The sequence below is a fragment of the Anomaloglossus baeobatrachus genome, chromosome 6 (genome assembly GCF_048569485.1).
Source record: "Anomaloglossus baeobatrachus isolate aAnoBae1 chromosome 6, aAnoBae1.hap1, whole genome shotgun sequence".
NCBI lineage: Eukaryota > Metazoa > Chordata > Amphibia > Anura > Aromobatidae > Anomaloglossus > Anomaloglossus baeobatrachus.
In genome coordinates this window covers 431,570,836-431,593,224 of record NC_134358.1, presented here as the reverse complement: position 1 = coordinate 431,593,224, position 22,389 = coordinate 431,570,836, and positions in this window count along the sequence as shown.

Here is a 22,389-nt window from a genome sequence, read left to right as displayed (position 1 = left end):
TCAGCAGTCACCCCTACATCAGCCGGAGGGATACCTGGTTCTACCTGGTTCATCATAGCATCGCTCAGGTTGTCTCACGTTACCATCAGAAAAGTGAGTAAAAACCCTGAAAGACATGGCTGCCTGTGTGTGAGTTCTTCTGCTACCTGTGGTACTACACCCTTACACTGGGCCCTGGGGCCAGCCTCACTCTCGGGAGGCCACAACATCAGACTGTATCTACCATCAGCCCCAGTTGCTACCTAAACTGCAGTGGCGGTCACCCACTGACCGCAAATACTGAGAGTGGCGTCACGATTCCCATTGAAATGAATCCCAGCACGTGAAGTCCCTGAAGACCCTGAGGCAACCTGAAGGTGTGCGGGGCTCCACACACCACTCCCGACTCCAACATCTGTCCCAGCAAAGCCTTCACCGCTTTATATAATCTGGGAGGAATCTGCCGGTATCGTTCACAGATCGGGTGGGTGTCACCTGTGGGTATTTCGTGTGTAATGGCCTCGGTGCAGTCAAAATCTTCCGTGTGGCGGGCAAATGCAGCAGGATGCTTCCACAACATATCTTCTATTGTTTTTACATTTTCGGGACCAAGGGACTTCTTATCCACTCCCATCTGATCCAGAATCACTTGCCCATTCCACTCCCGGGACGGTGACTGCTCTGCGTCTTCTGAGACTTCCAAAGTCCAACCCGCATCTTCTACGGGAGACAGGGAGATCTGCTTTTTGGTCACCACCTCACCTCGATGGAGGTACACATGAGCCAGTTCTATTCCTGCCGACAGAGGGGTTTCTTGCAGGCCCAGGTTCATAGCCCGCAGGGGAACTCACCCCTGACAGAATACAGCTAGCGTCCGGGCTAACATCACCTCCTAATCGGCTTTCCTGGTATCTATCGGCTCAACTAGCACCTCCATCCCTTCAAGGTTTCAGTGGGTAGTGACCGGCAGATAAAGCAGACTCTCCTTTCCGGGGGGCAAGACCCAGGGCTCTTTGGCAGAGCTGCGAATGACTCCAACTGCACGATGTGCGGGCACACTCTTCTGGGTTCTGCAGACCCAAATCATACATTGGAAGGTGACTTGGGTGGCTTTATGTAGGGTAGTATGCTTCCAATACCCAGGGCCTCTTTTTGTGATTTGATCAAGTTCTTTCAAAACGTTCATGCCCAGGACCACAGGCACATCTTCTTGTATGGGTTCCAGGACTAACAATATTCCTTTCGTCCCTATTTCTTGGCCACAGATGCATACTTTCATCCACACGACCCCTTCTACTGAGATGGGCTGGTGGTTAGCAGCTGTCCCACGGATCAGAGTCTCTCGCTCAGGTCGGGCCAGGGCCTTGAAGTATTGATTGAAGAAGGCTTCTGGCATAACCATCACTTGTGAACCTGTGTCTAGCAAGCAATCTATGGGGACACCTTCGAATTTGGCACGCAGGATGGGACTTCCTGCCACCAGATGCTCATTCTCACTAAGCAATTTCCCTTTCAGCTTCCCCCACAGGACACTGCTCTACTGTGGGGGTTGGACATTTAACGGTAGTTCTGGTCTGGCCGGGGTCCCTTCCAGCAATTTCGGGCCCAATGACCCTGTCCCCCACATTGTCGACAGATCACATCTTCACTCTTCCTTGGTCTGTTCTGGTTACGGGGTGCAGCTTCTATGAGGTGTTGATAAGCCTCGTATGAACACAGGGGGCCTGTTTGATATGGCCCAATGGCAGGAGGTGGTGGATAAGTCTGATAGGGGTACTGTGGAAGCAGGTAAGGAACTTCAGAGGTGAGACTGCTCCTCATGTCCACTGCTGGGGGTAGCGGGTAAGCCTGGTAAGGGTGCTGTGGAAGGTAAGGAACTTCAGGAGTGGGGCTATTCTTCATGTCCATCTCCATCTGTGTCAATTTCTCTTGCATGCTGGTCAAGGAATTTTACAGATTTTGTACTGCCTTATGCTGAACTTCCACTAAGACTTGCAGCGTGATAACGTACCATCCGGAAGGTGTAGATTTCTTCTTTACTTCGAGTCACCGCCTCCGCCAGGATCTTTTGGAATGAGAGGGTCGAGTCCACCCGGACACGCACTGACAATGCCCTTCGTAGCGAGGTAATGTAAAGACCCAGGACAAATTGCTCCTGAAGTATCTTTTCCACTGACTCTACCCCGACTGCCTGGTCGCCTTATAATGTTAATATTTATTCATTTATATAGCGCTGTTAATTCCACAGTGCTTTACATACAATGGCAACAATGGCCTTCTTTCTTCTGTATTTCTGCCATCACCTCCTGTAGTGCTGTAGCATATTGTGCGATGTCCTTTCCCTCCAGCTGCAGTCTGGAGAAGATGACCCGTACTTGCAGTCTCTCCATAGATCTCTTCCAGGAACGCTACTAGCTCTTTTAATGTGTTCTGTGTGCGGCAGACGCCTCTGCGAGCTTCCTCTTCCAAGGCTGCTAGTGCGATGTCTGCTTCCAGCTCAGAGCCAATTCCATAAACCTTAAGTACACTGTGCAGCTGCGAAACCCAGCCAGACAACAGCATGTTCTTTCCATCAAATTTGGGCAGGACATTAAATATAGTGCCCACCGGGAGGGTCCTTCCAGGGGCTCCATCATTTGCAGTGGCAGCAACAGCCATATTAGCTGCTCAATCAGCTGGACTTTTCCGCTCTGGGGTTTGTCAGTAAGGAGGTGCTCTCTTCACTGTTGAAGGGCGATGCAGGACTCTTTTCTCAACCACGCTGGACAGCTGGGCTAATGTGGCAAGAAGATCTGGCAGCCTGGGATCCGACTCTCCTATCCCTGCATCTCTCAGCACAGCCTGGAATCACACTGCTCAGTCTTTTCCTGCTTCTTCAATCCCAGACTCCGATCAGACCAAGTCAGCTCCAGCAGCAGGGGCTGGCTTATGAGCCAGACTCTTAAAGGTACAGTGCAAAATAACAAATAACACAGAAAGCAGTGAAGCAAAATCCTTAGTAGGGCCTGCACTCCCCTATATGTGTGTGCAGTCTGATATGTGTGTGTGTGTGTGTGTGTGTGTGTGTGTGTGTGTGTGAGTGTGTGTGAGTGTGTGTGTGTGCGCGCGTGCATGAGTGTGTTGCGGGCGGGGAGGAGGGTGTCAGCACACCGCGCTCACCCCTTCTGCTCGGGTCCGGCGGCCGTCGCTGCTCAGTGGTGGCTCGAGCTGTGGCATACCTCCCAACTTTTAAAGAAGGAAAAGAGGGACAAAGTTTGCGGCGCGCGTAGCGCGCCGCGGCAAATTTTTAGGCCACGCCCCCTAACCACACCCATTTCACAGTCACGCCCATATCCACTCCCCATCCACACCCATTCAGCACAAACACGCAGGCAGCCGGCGGGCCTCCAGCACGGACACGCAGGCAGCCGGCGGGCCTCCAGCACGGACACGCAGGCAGCCGGCGGGCCTCCAGCACGGACACGCAGGCAGCCGGCGGGCCTCCAGCACGGACACGCAGGCAGCCGGCGGGCCTCCAGCACGGACACGCAGGCAGCCACAGTGAGGCGGCCGGTCGCCTTCACAGACAGGCGGCCGGCCGCCTTCACAGACAGGCGGCGGGCCGCCCGCACAGAGAGGCGGCCAGCCGCCCGCAGAGAGAGGCGGCCGGCCGCCCGCAGAATGAGGCGGCGGGCCGCCCGCACAGACAGGCGGCGGGGGGCGCCCGCACAGACAGGCGGCAGGGGGGCGCCCGCACAGACAGGTGGCGGGCCGACCGCACAGACAGGCGGCCGGCCGACCGCACAGACAGGCTCCGGCCGGGGGTGAGGGGGGAGGGAGGGAAATCAGCGCTGGGGAGATTAGTTTACTGTACCAGCAGCAGCACAGGCAGCGCTCCTCTCTATGCCACGTCTACTAGGATGGTAGGAGGGAAAAGCAGGGAGGCGGAGAGAGAGTGGGTGGGCGGAGCCCGGGAGCCGGCCGTCCCGCCCGTGGCAACGGGACAAACAACGTAAAGCGTGAAAGTCCCGCTGTATCCGGGACGGTTGGGAGGTATGCAGCATGTTAGAATGTGTACATAAGATCCTGCTGGTGGTGGCCGCAGCTTATAGGCCCCAAATCTGGTGACAGGTTCCCTTTAAAGTGAACCTGTCAGGTGCAATCTGCACTCAGAGCCAGGAGCAGTTCTGGGTACATATTGCTAATCCCTGCCTAACCGTCCCTGTATACACTAGCATAGATAAAGAGATCAAGAACAAATATTTTTAAAGATCTTATATCTTATGCTAATGAGCGCGGGGACTAGTCACAAGGGCGTTACTTCACTTGGCTAGTCGGCTCGCATAGCATGTTAGCATGTTATTACGCCCCTGTGTGAGTACTAACACGCTATGTGAGCTGACTAGCCAAGTGAAGTAACGCCCTTGGGACTAGTCCCCGCGCTAATTAGCATAAGATATAAGCTCTTTAAAAATACTTTTTCTATAGATGCCTTTATCTATGCTAGTGTATACAGGGACAGTTAGGGAGGGATTAGCAATATACACCCAGAACTGCTCCTGGCTCTGAGTGCAGATTGCACCTGATAGGTTCCCTTTAAAGGGAAACTGTCACCAGAAATTTAGCAAAAAAAATAAAAGATTCCCCTCTGCAGTTCCTGGGCTGCATTCTGGAAAGGTTCCTGTTGCTATTGAGACTTAAAATAATACTTTATGAAGTCTTACCTTTTTGTATGCAAATCTGTTTTTATGGTCACGGGGGCGGGCTGCCTGGCGTCCGTTATTCCCCCTCCTGCCGTTGTACGCCGTCCCCCATTGCTCATTTCCATACATGAGGACGCCTTCCTCATGTAACTGTCCTCCTGAAGTTTTGTGCATGCCCAGTGCCACTCTCGCGGGAGTGAGCACTGTGCAAAGTGTGAACGCTTTTGAGGTGATTGCGCAGGCGCGAGATTATGGGCGGCGCTGTGATTGTCATCAGCAGCGTCATCCAAGTACCCGCCCATAATCTCGTGCCCGCGCTTCTCACTCTGCCTCCACCGTTATGCGCAAGCACTGGCCATATGAACCATGTTACCTATTACCGTGGGCGCGAGATTATGGGCGGCGCTGTGATTGTCATCAGCAGCGTCATCCAAGTACCCGCCCATAATCTCGTGCCCGCGCTTCTCACTCTGCCTCCACCGTTATGCGCAAGCACTGGCCATATGAACCACGTTACCTATTACCATGGGCGCGAGATTATGGGCGGCGCTGTGATTGTCATCAGCAGCGTCATCCAAGTACCCGCCCATAATCTCGTGCCCGCGCTTCTCACTCTGCCTCCACCGTTATGCGCAAGCACTGGCCATATGAACCACGTTACCTATTACCATGGGCGCGAGATTATGGGCGGCGCTGTGATTGTCATCAGCAGCGTCATCCAAGTACCTGCCCATAATCTCGTGCCCGCGCTTCTCACTCTGCCTCCACCGTTATGCGCAAGCACTGGCCATATGAACCACGTTACCTATTACCATGGGCACGAGATTATGGGCGGCGCTGTGATTGTCATCAGCAAAGTCATCCAAGTACCCGCCCATAATCTCGTGCAAGCAGTAATAGGTAACATGGTTCATATGGCCAGCACTTGCGCATAACGGTGGAGTCAGAGGGAAAAGTGCGGGCACGAGATTATGGGCGGGTACTTGGTTAACGCTGCTGATGACAATCACAGCGCCGCCCATAATCTCGTGCCTGCGCAATCACCTGAAAAAGCGTTCACATGCGCAAAACTTCGGGAGGACAGTTACATGAGGAAGGTGTCCTTGTGTATGTAAATGAGTAATGGGGGACTGCGTAAAGCGGCAGGAGGGGGAATAACGGACGCCAGACAGCCCGCCCCCGTGACCATAAAAACACATTTGCATACAAAAAGGTAAGACTTCATAAAGTATTTTTGTAGGTCTCAAAGGGGGCACAATAACAACAGGAACCTTTCCAGAATGCAGCCCAGGAGCTGCAGAGGGGGAAGCTTTTACTTTTATTGTGAAATTTCTGCTGACATGTTCCCTTTAACTGGTAGAGGAGCCAGGATAAAGCAGAGCTGAACCTGTTGGGAAGCTAGGACCCAGCAACAGCAGCTCCACAGGCAGGAGACCACTGATCGGTAATAGAAGCATGGGCAGATGTCACTCTGCATAGGTTATTGTCACTGCTATCTGCAGGAGAGAGAAGTGCTGATTGCACGGTCTCCTCAGCTTCCTGATCCCCGTGTGTCTGCAGCAGTGAGAAGCCGCACACGGGAAATCAGAGAACAGCTGCAGACAAACGCAGGCTCCGGGACTGGGGGGGGGTCGGCTCTGGTGCAGGGGGGGGGGGGCTCTGCTGCAGGGGGGGGTCGCTCTGCTGCAGGGGGGTCGCTCTGCTGCAGGGGGTGATTCATACCTCAGCAGCAGTCACAGGAGTAGGTGCGCGCTCGGCTCTGTAATGAATAGTAGAAGGGAGAAACAGCGAGGCGGGGCTACAGTGGGTGGGTGGAGCCGGGATAAACAGCCTCACGGGCGGGACCCGGGATCAAAGGCTCAGAAGAGGGACTGTCCCGCTGTATCCGGGACGGTTGGGAGGTATGGCTGTGGGCCGGATCCCGGGGGTTTCTCGAGCGGCACTCCTCGCCCGTGAGTGAAAGGGGGTTGTTGGGTGAGGGGATTGTTTATTGTCCGTGACGCCACCCACGGTTGTGGTGATTTCACCACCGCTGCTCGGTGCGGGGATCCCGGGGATGGTGATGCGGAGCAGCCAGGTGTTGTATTGCCCCTCCGTGGGTAGGGGTTGGTGATCCCGGGGCCCGGTGATGGCTTGGGAGGTGCAGGGCCTGGTGGGCGCAGGGACGCGGGGGCAGCGCTGTGCCTTGCGGCACGGTGGTACTCACTCAGCCTGAGACGTTGACACAGTTTTTACGGTAAACCAAACGGCTGGTAAGACGGTCCCACGGACAGCTGCGATTGCTCTCCCAGTAGGTGACGGTGATGTCCCTCTTCCTTGCACCTTTGTGTACTTGTTGGTTGCGATGGGTTCCCACCGGTAACCCGCTCCTCGGCTTCAAGCTGGGCCGAAGGAGCTCTACACTTTGCCCGCAGGCGCTGGCCCTCAGAAACTGGTGCCCTGGCGGTGGCGGTGTCTCTGTTGTACAGGTTGGGCTGTTGCCTTTACTCGGGACTTGGTTGTTGGGGGATCTACGTCCCCTTCACTGACGGATTCGGCAAATTTGGCGACTCCTAGCCTTGCCGGGGTCCGAGAGGCCCCTGCCCTGGTGCTGACTGTCCTTCGGAACACTGCTCCAGACCACCGGGCACACAGCCTACGGGGTCCTTCCAGGAACTTCCAAACGGTCCCCCTCCAGACAGTCACCGCCGTTGCTGACCTTGCTGACCTGTCCTGCACACAGCTGGACTACTTCAGGCTTTTCTCTCTGTCACCACTCTTGCTTTCCTCCTTTACTACTTTTCTTTCCACACTTTCACTTGGCTGTTTACTTTAGCCCTGGCTGGGCTACTCCTCCACTCCTTCCACTTCCTCCTCCAAACTCTATCTCTCCCAATCTGCCTGGTTCTCCCCGCCTCCAGAGCTGTGATCTCCTCGGTGGGCGGAGCCAACCACCTGGCCCACCCCCTGGTGTGAATCATCAGCCTCTGGAGGAAGGCAACAAGGATTTTTGGTTCAGCTTAGGTGTTCCTAACTGGGATGTAAGGTGTGGTGGTGTGCGACCTGTGTCCCCTGGCTTGCCCAGGGCGACACAAGTGTATGCGATCTGGTGTGTGTGTGTGTATCAACCAGAAGCAGAAGAGGTCTGTGTGGAGCATACCTGCTGGGAGCGCCCGCAGAATATCGCAGGAGGACCTGGGAGCGACGCAGACACCCAGAGTCTGGTAAGTATGATTCTCCTGGGGAAATCTGCATTTTTTGAGGGTAAACTTTCTCTCAACTGTGTTTTTCCCCGAGAATAAGCCTTACCCTGAAAATATGCCCTTTTTCAGGGCAAAAAAAAAAGACTGTCTTATTTATGAAGAAACAGTACGTATTTAGGGAAGTTGTGGGGGGCATCATACTTTAGGGTGGCTGTCGGGGCAATAATAATGTCTGTGTGGGAAAGCTGTGAGACCATCACATTGTATGAAAAGGACTTTGCAGGCCTACATACTGTGTGGGGAGACTACTGTGGTGCTATTATACTATGTGCACACTACTGTGGGAGCATGAAATGTGTGGGGGGCTGTGAGAGAAATCATAATGTGTGGGAAGGTGTGGGGATCATCATACCCTTTTGGAGGATTTGAGGGCCATTATGCTATGGCAGCCATCATACTGTGTCGAGGGATAATTTTATTATGTGAGGTAACTATGGAACTACCGTGGGGAGCCACCAAACTGTGTGGTAGATTAAACTATGGGGTTTTTGTGGGGACCATCATAAGGTGTGCTGGATCAAACTATGTGGTGAGGCTGTGGGACCTGTGTGAGTGGGCTGTGCGGGCCATTGTACTCTGTGGGGGTCTGTAAGGAGACTCCTGTGGGGCTATTGCACTGTGTGGCTATCACACTGTGGGGGAGCTTGAGCCCATCATACTATGTAGGGGGCTTCGGGGACCATCATACTGTGTGATGGGATTTGAGGGTCATCATACGTTGTGTGGGGCCATCATACTGGGTGAGAATTACACTGTGTGAAAAAGCTGAGACCATAATGTAATGTGAGAGGGCTGTGAAGAGTCATTATACTATGTGGGGGGACTCGTTTGGGTTCATCATACTGTGTAGGGGGCATACTCTGTGGGCCATTATACTATGTGAGGGGACTGTGAAGGCCATCATACTGTGGGGAGGGAGTACTAAGTGGGAGGGCATCATACTGTGTGGAACCAACATAATATGTGCAGAAACTACTGTGTGGATTATCATACTCTGTAAGGATATGTGGGGCCATAATACTGTGTGGGCAGGATGTATGGGCCATTACACTGTGTGAGGTGCTGTGGGGCCATCATACTGTGTGCAGGGTTGTGGGTATATCATACTGTATGGTGGATCATACTTTGAGGGAAAGGGCAAGTGGGACCTCCATTACGTGTGGGGAGATCCTACTGTGGGAAGGGTTGTGGGGTCCATCATACATTGTGGGTGGTGATGGTGGTCAATCATACAGTGTGTGTGGATATTATACTGTTGAGGGGGGCTGTAAAGGCCATCACACTATGTGGGGGCCATCCTACTATTTGAGGGAGAGGCTTAAGGGATATTAAACTGTGTGGGTAACTACTATAGAATCAAATTGTAACCATAATACTGTGTACGGGGCTGTAGAGCTATCCTACTGTGGGTGCCATCATTTCCTTTTAGGAGTACTTAGGGGAGCTTAGAAAATGTTTAGTGTGCACTTTCTGAGCCAGAAATGGTGGTCACGTGACTGCAATTATGCACTATGCATGTTCCCGACCAAAACTCAACTAGTGGGCGCGTACACGCTCAATACATTTGTATTGCATTAGGCCTCACCCACCAATCGAGTTCTGGCCAGAAACATGCATATCAGCACAATTTTGTAATGTAAAGTAAAGGCATGGCTGTAATGGTGCTGTAATACTGATTAAATTAATATATTTGGTGAAGAAATACACTTTGTAACTCCTCAATAATCAGCATTTGAAGTGGCACATAATGCACAGGATTTCTCCGCCCTGTCTGTGATTTCCCAGCTCCTCTGACTGCTACCAGCCTTTGAATGACCTGCTATATTTGTTTGAAATCTTGGCAGTTATCTGTCTTTCAAAGACAGAAGACAGGCAGTGGGGCTGGGAAATTACAGACAGGGAGGAGAAGTTAATAGAAAACTTCAAATGCTGATTACAGAACCAGAATGCGGATTTCTTCAAAAAAGTTATACATTTAATCAGTATCACAGCCAAGCCTTTATTTTACATTACAAAATGTATGCCTTATATCCTAGTGTCTCTAAATGGTTGCAGTTAGACGCGCCCTCAGCGTGTGTGACAGCGCCTGATTGCTTGTAATCTGTAATCACAGACCCCGTGGTGTAACAATAAATAAATAAAAATATTTACATAGGGATCCCCCATATTATGATATCTAGCCATGATAAAGCATACGGCTACAGGCTGAAGCCCACAGACATGCACTTAACTTGACTGTGTATCAAAATAAGATGAACCACATGCGGCTTTTTTTAATTGCATTCCCCCCAGTTTTGATACCCAGCCATGATAAAGCTCAGGCTGGGGAGACCAATGCTTATTGGCCTCCCCCAGCCTAAAAATAGCAGCCTCCAGCCACCCAGGATTGTCACGTCCATTAGATGGGACGACTCCAGAGCATTGCCCGGGTTTTCCCGATTGCCCTGTTGCAGTGGCAATTGGGGTAATAAGATGTTAATACCAGCTTACAGCTTCCACTAAACCCTAGATTAGTAATGGGAGGTGTCTATGAGTCCTCCCCCCCATTACTATTACTGTAAGTGAAAAAAAATTAACACAAACACCAAAAAAATCCCTTATTTGAAAAAATACAAAAAAAAAACCCTCTTCCCCCTTTATTAACCCCCAAAACACCCAGGTCTGACATACGGTAATTTTTTATTTTTACTTTTCTTTCTTTTTATTTCCCAAATTGCCAGATATGGATCATTACCTCTGAGTTCCCTGAGAACGCCAGGCCCTGACCCGGTACTTGGGTATGTTTCAACCCACGCGGATCCAGACTTTTACAGTACAGGTCCGCCCATGACTAATGCTAACCCCTTGTAGACTTTTATTCTATAACTACAAAATATGAAACCATCTGCTGCCTGGCTCCAATGATTGAAACAATAGTTTGCTGTTTGCTGTCACTAAAGGCTACTTTACATGCTGCGATATCGGTCCCGATATCGCTAGCGTGGGTACCCGCCCCCATCTGTTGTGCGACGCGGGCAAATCGCTGCCCGTGCCGCACAACATCATGCAGACCCGTCACACATACTTACCCGCACGGCGACGTCGCTGTGACTGACGAACCCGCCTCCTTTCTAAGGGGGCGGTCCGTGCGGCATCACAGCGATGTCACTGAGCGGCCGCCCAATAGAAGCGGAGGGGCGGAGATGAGTGGCCGGAACATCCTGCCCACCTCTTTCTTTCCTCATAGCGGCCGGGTGGCAGGTAAGAAGAGGTTCCTCGTTCCTGCGGCATCACACATAGCGATGTGTGCTGCCGCAGGAGCGACGAACTACATCGTTACTGCTGCAGTAACGATAATCGAGAATGGACCCCCATGTCACGATGAGCGATTTTGCACGTTTTTTCAACGATGTAAAATCGCTCATCGGTGTCACACGCAGCAATATCGCTAATGCGGCCGGATGTGCGTCACAAATTCCGTGACCCCAACGACTCCGCATTAGCGATGTCGCACCGTGTAAAGCCCCCTTTAGGCTTTGTTAAATGCATGATGTCTTAAAGTGGGTGCGTTAGCTAGATTCTGCAAAAATTATTTACATTGTTTTATTAAAATCAAGATTGCATTTTTCAGAAAAGCACTTAACTGAACAGATGCAAATTGCAAACTTCCTTCAAGAGGCAAAAAATGCAAAAAAGGATTTGAATTACAAAATATGGAAAAAGGTTTAACATAAAAAAGGTGTATAAATATTATTTAAAAAAAATGTTAAATAACTCTAAGGTCACCTTTCCAAGCTACACTAAAACTAAAAACAATACATGTAAATGATAAAAAAAGAACATGTTAATTAAATGTATAAAGACAGCATCACTCAAATGTCATTATTGGTTTTCAGATGCTCTATATGATTCCATGCAGCAATCAGAATAGCATTTTCAATCAAGAGAATCAAATACTATCTGGAAACAATTGTGCTGGCTGAGAATCAAGCAAAATCCAATCACTTACATTTTGGAGCACCCTTAAAATATAAAAAGAGAGAAGAGAACACAAATCTCAAGGGAAACTCTTAATTTGCATTTCTTACAAAAACTATTGAGTAAAAAAATCCAGTAAAATATATTAGCATAGGAAACCTTATTAATAACTTAGTGACCTTTTTTATGAAAATGAAGTGGAAATCCTTCTTGTCAAGCAAGCGGGTCACTGCGTTCATTTTCACTCAACTCTAAAAATTGCTAGTTGAAATCTGATTTTCTCACAGATGCAATTATGAAAAAGGCAGGTTTTTTACATTTACATGTATGAAAATAAAAGACAAATAAAATAAACATCATTTACAGTTATATTATTTCAATTCTTGCACAAAAATGTAAAAGATAGAAGATCTATTCATTGAAATTTCCCTTTTCTAACTACTTGTCTGTTTACTGTAAAATTAGTAACAAAATAATTTTTTTTTATCACACCAACATTAGGACAGATTTATTATTTTGCAAAAATATTGTGGCAGAAATCTGTTTAAACTTGAGTTAAAATTCTGCCACACCTACAATGTACTGCATTTATTGAAGGGCATAATTTATGGCCTTGTTGAACCCCACCAGACACTTTTAGAAAGTATCTACAAAGGTGGAGTGGCTGAGTGTATTTATGAAAATGTTATGTACACGTGGGTATGCCACATGGATAGGGAAACATAATCTCTCTGCTGCCACACCTGCATCCTACTCGTTCCTGTACAGACTAGCACTCCAATTGAACAGTCCCTAAAGGCCCCTGCACAGACTGGAATATTCTAACCGCAGGACTAAGAGATGACAGCTCAGACCTTGCTTCCTGATTAGCTTTCGAGTGTTCCACATGCTTCCTTAGGAACCAGGGGAGAGATTGCTAAGCACAACCACGACAGGGCAAGAATACGGAGAAAGGCAAAACCCTAAAGTGAGGTAACACAAGTTACATGTACATGTGGAGAAGAAACAATAAGTGCCAATAAGGAAGACGTACTACCAACCTCACTAATAAACTGAAGAAAGGTGTTAGTAAGACAAAAGAGAGAGCTCAGAACAAATTCAGACTGGTCTCTGTCCAACAGGAAATCCTGAGCAACAGGGCTGATACTCTTTAGAATGATCGACAAGAAATGACTATAACCAGCAAACAATGGCTGGAAAAGAATAGTATATATAGCAACACCCAAAAGGTGATTGGACAAAGAAAGTGAGCAAAAGAACACAGGTGATTATCGAACACTATAGAAAAGAAGCAAATGAAAAGGTAAATAAGGCTGGTGATAATGTCATACTAGGTACGGGGAAGTACCAGGCAAACATCAAATTGAAAGAGAAACCCTGTGTCTAGAGAAGGGGGAGATGGTGACCCCTGACTAAGCCCACCGCTGGGCCCTGGCTTCCATCACCTCCCTAGATATGTTACAGGCCTACACGCCAAGCCGAATACCTGACCGTCGCTGACCTTCAAGTAGGCCCTAGGCAGGTTGCGGATGGGATGAGCTCTTAGTCAACCGCACTAAGCTCTAAAGAAGACACAAGGATAACAAACAGGGCAAAAGTAAATACTTATCCTATCTCTAGATTACTCAGGGAGCGGAACTACTAGAACAACAAAGTTTCTCCAGATGTATACAAGCCGAGTGCTTACACTGCAAACCTTTTAAGGGTATTAGACCTAACACCAGCACAGAGTAAGGAACAATGACACCAAGGAAAGTGCTGATAAAAAAGAGCTGAAAGAGTGAGGGACTCTGCAGGGTTCTAAAGAAAAAGGGATGAAAACCAAGCAGAGGAGATACATAGAATACATAATACAACAAGCAGGAATAATAGAAGATCAGGGAGCAGTTTGTGCAGTCAAATGCTATGACCTTCTATAGCCATGACCTTCTATAGCCAGACACCATAGTACTGTCTGTCACCTGTGACTAGAGATGAGCGATGTTCGATTCGAACCATTCGCCAATTTCAAATTCGAGTGATTTTTGGCGGTGTTCGAGTCGTTCAATGAACTCGAACGATTTGCTTCAAGTTCGGCCGTTCAAGTTGCCTTTTGATAACGGTTCGATCACCAAAAGCATGGCTTTTCGCAGTAAGGCTATGTGCGCACGTTGCATATCTGCATGCGTCCTGCGTCCCCAGCACAATCCCTCTCTCTTTCGTACTCACTGATCACTGGCGCGGCGCAGCACGGCTGTCACAAAGCTCCGGCGGCTTTTCCTCTTTTGAAAATGGCTGCCGCTCATTATTCATTCTGGTATTCCCTGCTTTCCCCGCCCATGGCGCCCATGATTGGTTGCAGTAAGATACGCCCCCACGCTGAGTGATAGCTGTCTTACTACAACCAATCACAGCCGCCGGCGGGCGGGTCTATATCGTGCAGTAAAATAAATAAATAAATAATTTAAAAAAAAAAACCTGCGGTTCCCCCCAATTTTGATACCAGCCAAGATAAAGCCACATGGCTGGAGGCTGGAATTGTCAGGATGGGGAGCGCCACGTTATGGGGAGCCCACCACCCTAACAATTTCAGCCAGCAGCCGCCCGGAATTGCCGCATCCATTAGTTGAAACAGTCCCTGGACTCTACCCGGCTCATCCCAAATGGCCCTGGTGCAGTGGCAATCGAGGTAATAAGGTTAGGTTAATCATGACAGGCGTCTCCGCGAGATACCTTCCATGATTAACCTGTAAGTTAAAGTAAATAAACACACACACGAAAAATCCTTTATTTGGAATAAAAGACAAAAAAACCCCTCATTTACCTCTTTATTAATCCCAAACACCCATCCAGGTCTGAAGTAATCCACACGACGCTTTCAGCTCTACTATATGAAGCTGACAGGGAGCGCTGTAGAACACGAGCGCTCTGTGTCAGCTCCATTCAGCAACTGAAGTGAGCCACGCTGTCACCGGAGACTTCACTCAGGTAGTGCTTGCGTGTGATATCTCTCTCTCTTTCTTTCTTTCTCTCTCTCTCTCTCATTCTCTCTCTTGCTCTCTCTTTCTCTCTCTCTTTCTTTTTTTCTCTCTCTCTTTCTCCCTCTCTCTCTCCTCTTTGTAGCTGAATAATTTACTTCTGGATTCTCTACTGCAATACAGAGGTCAAGATTACCAAATCTTCCTATGGTTTTCAGTGCAGGCAGTGGCTCAATTGGTAGAGCTGACGCCTAAGGAGAATTAGTTCACAAGTTCGAGTCCCGGCCGTCCGGGTAAAGAATTCAATTTATTTAAATTATAATTAATTCCCTCAGTGCATAATTAAATTTAATTTAATTATGCACTGAGGGGAGGAGCCGGACATTAACTGTGAGCCGCGGGACACACCTCTAAAATCGGAGCAGTTCAGGGAATGAGTCTGCATTGCTCTCTCTTCTCTCTCTTTTTCTCTCTCTTTTTCTCTCTCTTTTTCTCTCTCTTTTTCTCTCTCTTTTTCTCTCTCTTTTTCTCTCTCTCACCATCTCTCTCTCCTCTTTGTAGCTGAATAATCCACTTCTGGATTCTCTACTGCAATACAGAGGTCAAGATTACCAAATCTTCCTACTGTTTTCGTTATAGGCAGTGGCTCAATGGGTAGAGCTGCCGTCTAAGGAGAATTAGTTCACAAGTTCGAGTCTTGGCCGTCCCGGTAAAGAATTTAATTTACTTATAATTATTATTTATTTATAATTATAATTTAATATAATTATGCACTGAGGCGACGAACCAGACATCAGCTGTGAGCCACGGGACACATCTCTAAAATAGGAGCAGTTCACGGAATGAGGCTGCATTGCTCTCTCCTCTCTCTCTTCTCTCTCTCTCTTCCCTCTCTCTCTCTCTCTCTCCATCTCTCTCTTCTCTCTCTTCTCACTCTCTCTTTTCTCTCACTCTCTCTCTTCTCACTCTCTTCTCTCTCTCTCTCGCTCTCTCTTCTCTCTCTCTTCTCTCCCTCTTTTCTCTCTCTCTTCTCTCTTCTCTCTCTCAGACCTGGCGATTATCAGCTGATGTGGTCACCTGACAGAATCAGCTGACACTATAAGTCGAGCGGTGAGGCCGGCTTTTTACTGCCCGGCCGACTAAACTATCAGCTGCTGCTGTCGGACAGTAGTCTGCACAGAAGTGTGTAGTTTGTTGTTTTGGTTTTTTTTTGCACTGATGCATCAGCTGATTGTATAAAAGCCGTTTATACAATCAGCTGCTGTGTCATGTGATTCAGGCCCTTGAACCTGACACATCATCTGATCGTTTTGCCTTCCAGCAAATCGATCAGATGATATTGGATCGTGATTGGACGGCGCGGGATCCTTGACCCAGGATTACTGCTGACGAGGGTTCTTTATATCAATAAAGATGGAGTCACTAATTGTGTTGTGTTTTATTTCTAATAAAAATATTTTTCTGTGTGTTGTTTTCTTTTTTATCTGTACTAGAAATTCATGGTGGCCATGTCTAATATTGACATGACACCAAGAATTTCGGGCTTAGGGCCAGTTGATAATATACAGCTAGCCCTTACCCCATTATTACCCAGTGAGCCACCCGTCACCAGGGCAGCTGGTAGAGTTGGATACAGCGCCAGAAGATGGCGCTTCTATGAAAGCGTCATTTTCTGGGGTGGCTGCGGACTGTAATTCGCAGCAGAGGTGCCCAGAAAGCTTGGGCACCCTGCTGTTATGATCCGTAACCATGGAAGACCACCATAAATCATTGGTAAAAGGTGACAAGAGCATTGGCAACTAATCTGGCCGCCATCCCCTTACTAACCATCACAACTTGAAGTAGCCGAGGGGTGAACTAACATCCTGTGCACCGCGAACCCAGCCGGAGAACCAACTATCCTAAAGGAAGGAAAGATGAATAACTCTCTGCCTCAGAAAATAGACAAGAATAGCAAGCCCCCCACATTCAAAGACTGCGGTGATATAGGAACAACACAATACACAGATAGATGACAGTATTAGCAAAAGGTGAGGCCCCCACTGACTAAAATAGGAAAGGACAGGAAAGGGGCCAGAGAAAAACCCTGCAAAATCCCAAATTCCTGATAGTACAAAAAGGCCCTCAGATCACACGATCTGAACTCCGTCCTATACCAGGTGCTCTTGTCATACCAATGAACAGAAAACAAGAATCACAACAAATTCAACAAGCCACAAACACATGGACCCAAAGGAGCTATACTCTAAACAGAACTGCAGGGAGTTCCCCAGCCAAGCAACTGAGGGGGAAAATCCCTGCATGCAAATAAACTGAAAACAACCACAGGAAATGACAAACCCAGACAAGAGCAAAAGAACCAAACAATAAATAAAGAGCAAGCACTTATCTGGGGTAGATGTGGTGTGGAGCAGAATGAAGCAGGCTGGTAATACAAAGAACAACTGACATCCGGCATAGCCTGCAATCAGACCAGGATTTAAATAAGCAGAGAGTTAGCAAAGGAAACGCCCATTGCACAACACACCTGGTCCAAGTCCAAACCATTTCTGGCCACCAGAGGGAGCCTCCCAGCAGCCAAAACATAACTAACATTCACAACACCCTGCGCTGCGGATTCCAATCCCCAGCTGCCTAGTTGTACCTGGCTGGACACAAAAATTGGGCGAAGCCCACGTCATTTTTTTTTTCATTATTTCATGAAATTCATGAAATAATTAAAAAAAAGGGGCTTCCCTATATTTTTGGTTCCCAGCCAGGTACAAATAGGCAGCTGGGGGTTGGGGGCAGCCCGTAGCTGCCTGCAGTACCTTTCTAGCATACAAAAACATGGCAAAGCCCACGTAATTTTTTGGGGTGGCAAAAAACTCCTGCATACAGTCCTGGATGGAGTATGCTGAGCCTTATAGTTCTGCAGCTGCTGTTTGTCTGTATGGAGTAGAGCAGACAGCTGCTGCAGAACTACAAGGCTCAGCATACTCCATCCAGGACTGTATGCTGGAGGGAGAGGCAGGGGGAGCAGAACTGCAAGGCTCAGCATACTTCATCCACTAGTGTATGCAGGAGAGCGAACAGCAGCTGCAGAACTTCAAGGCTCAGCATGCTGCATCCAGGACTGTATGCTGAAGGGAGAGACAGGGGGAGCAGAACTACAAGGCTCAGCATGCTCCATTTACTAGTGTATGCAGGAGAGCAGACAGCAGCTGCAGAACTACAAGGCTCAGCATGCTGCATCCAGGACTGTATGCTGGAGGGAGAGAGATGGGGACCAGAACTACAAGGCTCAGCATGTTCCATTCACTAGTGTATGCAGGAGATCAGACAGCAGCTGCAGAACTACAAGGCTTAGCATACTCCATCCAGGACTGTATACAGGAGTTTTTTGCCCACCAAAAAAATGACGTGGGCTTTGCCATATTTTTGTATGCTACCCAGGTACAGCAGGCAGGTACGGCTGACTCCAACCGCCAGCTGCCTATTTGTACCCGGCTGGGAACTAAAAATATAGGGGAGCCCTTTTTTAATTATTTCATGAATTTCATGAAATAATTAAAAAAAAAATGACATGGGCTTCGCCCCATTTCTGTGTCCAGCCACAACAAGGCGACTGGGGATTGGAATCTGCAGCACAGGTTGTCCCGAGCTTTCTGGGTCCCTCTGCTGCGAATTGCAGTCTGCAGCCACCCCAGAAAATGACACTTTCATAGAAGCGCCATCATCTGGAGCTGTATCCAACTCTTCCAGCAGTCCTGATGCCGGGTGGCTTGCTGGGTAATAAAGGGTTAATACTAGCTTTGTTTTACTAGCTAGTGTTAAGCCAGAGATTATTAATGTCAGGCAAGCTTGACCCGGCCATTAAGAATCTCCAATAAAGGGTTAAAAAAAAGACACCACACAGAGAAAAAATACTTTAATAGAAATAAATACACAGACACACTTAGAGACTCCATGTTTATTACTCCCTCTCACCCCTCCATGATCCTGGTCTCCTTCAACCCATGCAGCTCTGCTACATCAGACAGCACTGCATGGGAGGAAGATGCTTTTCCTCCCGTGCAGTCTAATCACTCAGTGAGTGAGCAGAGGCTGCGGGTTGTAAGTGGTGACGTCACCGCTGCCACAGTTGCTATAGTAATCTGACAGGTGGGTTACTATAGCAACGGTGATCTCCGATCACCTGATTCCTGATGCTGCTATTCACCGGCTGTGGCATCCAGTTCCTGCATGTGGGCTGACTCTGTAAAGAGCGCCGACATGCAGGAACGGGGAGTCAAGCATGTGCCCAAGCATCTCGCCGGTACACAGAGATGCTCAAACGAGCACCGCGTACCGGAGAGATGCACTGACAGGACCTAGCATGATGTCTAGCCATGTGACCAGTCTGTAGCCAATGAGATAATAGACACGTGATTGGTCACATGCTATGACGACGTCACGGAAGGTCCTATCATCAGTGCTGGTTACTGGGAGGGTGCAGTGATGATCGGAAGGAAAAGCGGCGGGAGACAGAGTGCAGGACGCGTCGCGAGGACCTGTAAGTATAATGGCAATGTTTATTAACTGAATGTGTATATGTATAATGTGTTTGTATGTGTTGGTCTTTGCCTGCCATTGTTTTCAATGGGGTTCAAAGGTGTTCGTCGAACGTTCGTCGCACGTTCGCCGAACACACCCGCCATTCGACCCATCCGAACCGAACTCGAACACTAGGGGGTGGCTCATCTCTACCTGTGACACGCCCGTGATAGTATGTCCCTTTCCAACTCAACCCTGCTGACCTTACTACTTGGCCAGTGTCTGCCAGTGCTTTTTCAAACTCTTCTTGGTTGACGGGACCGGGGCTCTTACTGGACCAGTTCAAAGAGGATACCAATGAAAATGTGTTCAGCCTCCAGGATCCGGACATTGATCAAGAATTTAATCCTGATGTCAACACCCTCTCCACCAAATCCAAAAAGAAGGTTCACAGGGTTGTCAGCAATTTAAACGCTTCTCCCAATGGACAAGGCTTGTTCACCATTGCAACTTGAAATGTATTTCTAAATCCATTTGGAAGGAACTTCCGTACCACTTAAGAGGTTCATTTGATTGCATTGGAACTTGAACCATTGGATTGCAATGGGTTGGAGACAGTTTGGCTTATTGTGGCTTCTTCTATCCGAAAATGGGCTATCTTTTGAATTATTCCAGGGTCTTACTTAAGGACATTAGTTTACCTCATTAATAAGTTAATATTTTGATGCATTGCTTGCATGTGTTTTTGTCTTTCAACTTGAGGTATCCTTCAATGAACATCAGGAAACACCACCACTTCAAGACAATCAATATAGTGAAATCCAAGGATTTCAGACAGAGAGTGTGCTGGCCAGCTGTCCTCTCTGAGATCACATCCAGTTATGGACATATATTTAATATGATATGTTTTCATCCATTCATTTCATATAGATATAGTGTACAGTGTTTCTTGTACTTTGCTGCCATCTGCTGGCCATTGTCATAGTATGTTTTCGCGTATTATAACTAATTTTCCATAATGTCTCTCTCTCTCTCTGTAACTCCGCCTGTTTTTTCCTCACATGCTTTCTTTCTGGTCAGTGCCATTTTGGCAGCACATGCATCAGGACTGAAGAGAGGATTCTCCTGTTACCTCTATTCTCCATCCTCCATCTTGTTTCCCTCATCTTTCCCTTCATCTTAATTAATTTCCTACTTTTTCAAATCAAGGTACTGTCAATAAATAAGTTGACGTTCAGCGACTGCATCGCCCTTCCTTTATTTACCACATACAGCTGGTCAGGTATGGGAGGAAAGGATAGCGAGTAACCTATCTACCATTGCTTGCACAGAGATTGGGGCTCACATACCTCAGACGCATCTCACTCAAGTGCATTGGATGCAGAGTATCAATACTATTCCTAAAAAAAAAAAATGAATTTTGGCATTTTTTTTTAACATTTTGCCTCAAAAGTTAAAAAAATGATAAAAGGAGATCAACTACTCATGTAAAAACAAAGGTTTTAGGTGCTAGAGCAATGACAATGTTATATAAGCTGTTTTGTCTAAAACAACTATTCTGTACATTATACTAAATGGTGTGCTCTTAGCAAGTGAACCTCTATCAGTTAAAATTTTTGACTGTATAGTATAGACAGTTGGAAAATGATTCACAAAGTCCCAGATTGTGTTCATAAAGTGAAAACAATATGTTCACTTGTGTATATATTTAGTTGTTAATGATGTTTCTATGTACGCAAGAAAAATGCTTTCAGCGTGCAGGAGTCAACCTAATGGTGCATAAACTCTGCATGTGTATAATGTTCTACTCTACTATATATGTAATAATGTGTTAAGCGGTCATGGAATCACAGCAAGGTCTATATAAATATCATACTAATGTTATAGCATTCACGGTATCCAGGCATAATTTATTTTTTTGAATATACTGTGACAATCCTGTTATAAAGATGTAAAGATGCTAACAAGTACATTACAAGTACATTATAGGTAGGAACAATCTCTTGGTAATTTATCTACAGATGAAAATTGTGAAATGCAATTATTTTACTACTAGATGATTACTAATCAAACCAGCAAATAAAGGTGTGTCAATAGTGATAATAGATAAGAAAGATTGTAAGAAATAAGTTATACATAAAGGACATATATGAAGTTGTATCATATTTAGTGATGAGCGAGCACTAAAATGCTCGGGTGTTCGTTACTCGAATTGACCAGATTGAACACTCGGATGGGCTCGGCTCGAGTAATAAGTATAATAGAAGACAATTTAACGTAGAGCATTTTTCAAAATGACCCTCCCAGAAGGAGCAAGAAGATCACTGAAATGGATGGAAATGTGGCGCCCCTGACCTGGTCAGGCACCACTGAGTACTGCACCCATGCTGGGGACAGTACAATACAGGTAATCCAGAAGGCTGACAGGGGTGTGGTACACAGGCGCATAGTGATCAGGTCTCACACATGTACCCATGAGAGGACCCCTGGGGGTCCCAGGAGGGGGCAAAGCCTATACCTCCACTGGAATAGTGGCAGGGGGTCAAAAGCCTCCATCTCCTCTCAAGGGGTGTGGTGGAGAGTCTGGTTGCTAGGTGGCGTAGGCAAGAACAGGAGAGGAGGAGCAGTGAGTCAGTTAGAGCAGAGAACTCCAGAGGGCTCAGTGAGGAGCAGACCTGTGGGGTTGATGCTGTCTAACAGCGCCCGCGCAGTGGCTACTGACGGGGGAGAACGGTCAACTAGGAGTGCTACCTGAAAGCCAGCTTCAGCTAGAGAGAAAGCACGGAGTGGGAAGTAAGGAGACTGCTAGAGAGCACCAGGCCCAACCGGGCGGCAGATCCCGAAGCGAAGATAGATCCAGCTTTCTTCTGCTAAACCTGCCGGTGTGGGGCTCTCAAAGCCCACACCACAACACCACAAAAGCCGCAGCCACGTAACCGCAGTGAGGGCCCATAGGTCACAGGAGGCAAGAAGCTGGAGTGGCCTGGTCCGGGGAACAAGCAAACGGCAAACAAAAGGGGGAGAGAGGCTGCAGCATCTTCCCTGGGCGACCCCCAT